Below are 4,506 nucleotides of genomic sequence, written 5' to 3'. Positions count from 1 at the left end.
TACTGCAATTTCTCAGGAGCCTGCAGATAGGTGCGTTCAGCTTTTGTCTAAAGTACAGGGGCCACATGTGAAGAATGAAAGGTGTATGCATCTAATACGAGTGCTTGTTTATAAGGCATTTCTTAGAATTGTGACTTACAGCTTTCATTTTGTACACAGAGAGACCACAGTATTTTTATTGATTTGTATATGTTTTGTAAATTGTGTTGAGTTCAACCATGTTTTCAATTTTTAAATAAAAAAAAAATACACCAAGCTGTGTGTTGTGAACCACACTTATTTTTGCTGAGCATGCTTGAAGTTCTTATCACGTGATCTAAAAGCCCTCTGCTCTGGAAGGGTTGCCTGCCTCTCTTTCATCACAGCAGGTGGTGTTTCTATGCTGTGACTTGCTGTTTCCTTGTTGTCCCCCTCTTTTTTTCCCTCCTGTCTTCCCTCTTTATAAAACATTGTTATCTTCTTCTCTTTTGGAGCTTGGGAGGATATCTGTATGTTCCACGCTGGTTAGGCGTGTTAAGAAGGTAATGGCACTGGTATCTAGTGACCACATCTTTCTGTCCTTGTCACAGTCACTGAGGACCTGTGGGCTTCCTCAGTAATCCGCTGCTCTTTGGCACTCTTACTGATTAGCCAGGACTTCTGATGCCCTCTGACTGTTTGAATTGGCCTTCCATTTCAAATTCCTATCTCAAGTTGTAGTAAGACCCTGAGTTAGTGTTGGTCAGATGAGTCTGCACACCTTCATTTTCCCATGGACGGGGCTGATGCAAAAGACATGGCTACAGAGTGATCAGATTTACTGCACAGGTGGGCCTTCCGCAAGAGGTGAAATCACGGTGCAAGGAATCCAGCTGTACGTGGTGACTTCTGGTCAGGATGGTCCTCAAGGACCAAAGGGCACACGTATGCGGATTTACATGCACATGTGTTATACCAGTAACGGAGGAGTCTGAGGTACCTTAAAGGGGATTTGGTAGATGTTTAACACTTACCTTGGAGTAGATGTGGATAAACTCATCTCACGCCTCAGTAAAATGTCTTCAGAATGCCAGGTGACTCACATCTTAAAAAATGAATTTTGGATGTTGATCTCTACGTTACCAAATAATATGCATTGAAACAGGACGCGTTTCAAGAATAGACAAGTGCTGGGCTTCGTGTTCTGTGGAATACTAGTTTAGAGTTGCACAACTTTTAAGCATGTGCTCAAAGATAATGGATGAGGGTTATCTCAGGTTGCAACAATTTATTGGTATATACCAACATTATTAAGCAAATCAATTTTTTACACCTTTGAATTAGTCCCTTTTATGATGTTTCTAGATCTTGTAATCTTTGTTTTACAATAAAGTGCAAGAGACCATTTGGGGAATAATCCATTTTGTGGTGCTTAAGAAAAATCCAATGCGTGTGAGAAGCAATCGTTACATTTGCTTTCCCAGAATTTTTTATTTCTGTGTGACTGTTGGGCAGAATTACCAATGTCACTGGAGGAAAATATTTTGTTAATAGACTAATTTCAAATGCATTTCTATAGAAAATCAGTACTTGCAACAAAATCATTGAGGTCTAAGAATTTCTTGTTAGGTGTCTTTTTGTAAACTGGGTAAACAGTTTGGGGATTCTTTCATCATAAATAGTGACAAGGGACCACAAAATATTCCAAGAACAAGCTATTGAGTATTTCAGTGGTATCTTAAGAGAAATAAATACTGTTACTTGCCTGGTACATTTCTTCTATTTTTATAGAGGTTGTTCTTTTATGGTTGAGTGTGTTACAATCTTTTATTTTTTAATAAGTAATTTTCTTTCTCTCTGTGTCACTTCGTCCCCCTAGTCTCCAAATTCCGCCCAAAGTGCAGACCTATGCACTTACTTGTCCTCACCATAATGTCTAATTCCTAAATTGGAAGCAGTGTCATCTCTATTGCTGTCAGTGGCTTCACACGCACATTAAATAAGACAACTTCCAAGTGCATAATGCATAAGATTACACTGGAGACATTTGTTGTTGAGGTTTGCCATCTCAACAATCAAGAGAGATTGTTTTGGGTAAGCAAATTCAGAAAATTCTTAATTGCCCAATGGGACAGGATTGTTGGGTTGATAGGGAGGGTGAAATTTGCAGTGTTTTACACACAAGAATAAATATTCTTAATATATAGCATAGTAGACGGAGATTCCATCTTTTGAAAGTAATAAGGTAGGGTGTGATTTCTCTAAAACTGTAAATGATTATCTGAAATGTATACAACAAAGGCTCTTTCTGCAACACATGGTTTTGTACTGTGTAGGTATGTTGTGGTTCAACCCGGCAGGCAGCTGAACACCACACAGCCATTCACTTACTCCGCCCCCACCAAGTGGGATGGGGGAGAGAATCGGAAAAAAAAAAGTAAAATTCATGGGTTGAGATAAAGGCAGTTTAATAGGACACAAAAGGAAGGGAAAATAATAATAATAATGATAAAAGAATATACAAAAATAAGTGATGCACAGTGCAATTGCCCACCACCCGCTGACCAATGCCCAGCCAGTTCCCGAGCAGTGGTCCCCCCTCCCCCGGCCAACTCCCCCCAGTTTATGTACTGAGCGTGACGTCACATGGTATGGAATGTCCCTTTGGCCAGTTTGGGTCAGCTGTCCTGGCTGTGCCCCCTCCCAGCTTCTCGCTGGCAGGGCATGAGGAGCTGAAAAGTCTTGGCTAGTGTAAGCACTACTTTGGCACCACTTAAACATCAGTGTGTTATCAACATTATTCTCATACTAAATCCAAAACACAGCACTATACCAGAAAGAAAATTAACTCTGTCCCAGCCAAAATCAGGACAAGGTCAAAGGAAATTGCTTAAATGGTGGAAATTATATCCCCCGCAGTCATAGCCTCAAATTATCCTGTGCCAGGAATGCACAAGTTCAGGAAACTGTCGTTCAACAGAAAAAAAATACAAAACAAACTAGCCAAATGCCCTGTGGAAAACATAAAGAAAATGGTTCTTTTTATATTATTTTTAGAAAGACTTTTATCATGATTGTCTTAGTCACTCAACAGCAATATTTCTCTGTGCATACCTTAGGTCTCCAGGCATGGAGTGTGCCCCTAATTAGTGCAGTAGGGGGCATGTTGTGACAGGTAAGTGTACCTATGCACAGGTGTTCAAAGCTGGAGGCTCTTTTGGTGCTGGATGTGCTGGTCCACAAGCAGGGCAAACCCCTGAGGAGAAAAATAATTGAATACATTTGGATCTTGATATGATGTATGAATGTTTATAAGATGCTCTGTTAATACAGTGTAGGAACCATGAGTTTATTCACACGTCTAACTGTATTGCATTTACTGCATGTTGTGTGTCAGCAGCCTATGGCAGCAGACATACCGTAAGACTGAGCTCTGTTGTCTAGTTGAGGAATATGCAGAGCCTCTACAGACATGCTGAATCTCTGATTTGGGAAGAAAAAGATAGTACCGTGCTCTTGAAAGATAATTTCCTTTTACTGGCAATGCTAGCAACATCAGATAAATACTTTTCAGAAATGTAGATCTAACATTTCTGAAATGCCTAGAGAGGAGGGTGTTTTGTGGTTAGAAATCTTTTGTCTATCAAAAAGTTGAGTCAATTGCTATTTTCCTCATGAAAGTATCAAAAAAATTAAGTAATAGGGCTCGTTTTGAGTAGCTCCCACTGTGATTCTGGCATGTGCTGATTCCTATGTCTGCTTGTACCTGAAGCACATAATCTAAGAATTACATTGCAGTGATCAGCTGGGGTGTCTTATATGAAGATGTGGGGATTTGTACTTTCAGGAGTTGCTCATTTCTTGTAAAAAGAGCTTTAGAAACAACTATATCATGAATTTTCTTCTTAAACAAGTGTGGTAGAAGGTAAGAGTGTGGTAACATATGCATATGCTGGGTATATTTGATTGCTTATATACTTTGTTTATTATTCATGGCCTGAGAACAAGACCAGTTCCTGGTGCTAAGTTTGGTCTAGATTCTTATAACATGGACCTTTCTGAGAAGCGGTGAGAGCTTACACAGCCTGTTTCCTTTCTTTCTTGTTTCTGCATCAGCCCCACTCATGCTGGCATGTATGTTCACATGGATGCACGCTCACTTTTGCTGTTGCAATGGAGGAGTAACATAGGAGCAAGAATGAGGGGGTGGAAATTCAGAGTCACAAAACCAAATCAACAGCAAATGTAGCACTGGCAAATGTGGCCTCTCTTGTCCAGTAAATTCTTTTTTTGCTTATATATTGTGCAAGTGCACAAAAGGCTTTAAAGGTGACTATAGTTTATTGTTAATCACTTTAGCAAGTTAAAGAATATGGTCTTTGGATAATTACAAGCTTTACGGTGGTCAGTAGGTTTCAAGGTTAAATACTCAACCACAGAGGTTCAATGTGTTTTTAGGTATCTGTTGGGGTCCCCCCCAGCCATGTATCAGTCATGCTTAAGAGGGGGGGGGAAAAGCATTACTCCAAGTATAAAATAAATGCAGAA

The sequence above is a fragment of the Pygoscelis adeliae genome, unplaced genomic scaffold (assembly GCF_000699105.1).
Source record: "Pygoscelis adeliae isolate BGI_AS28 unplaced genomic scaffold, ASM69910v1 Scaffold67, whole genome shotgun sequence".
Lineage (NCBI taxonomy): Eukaryota > Metazoa > Chordata > Aves > Sphenisciformes > Spheniscidae > Pygoscelis > Pygoscelis adeliae.
The sequence above is the reverse complement of the archived record's forward strand: the minus strand, read 5'-3'. Positions refer to the sequence as shown.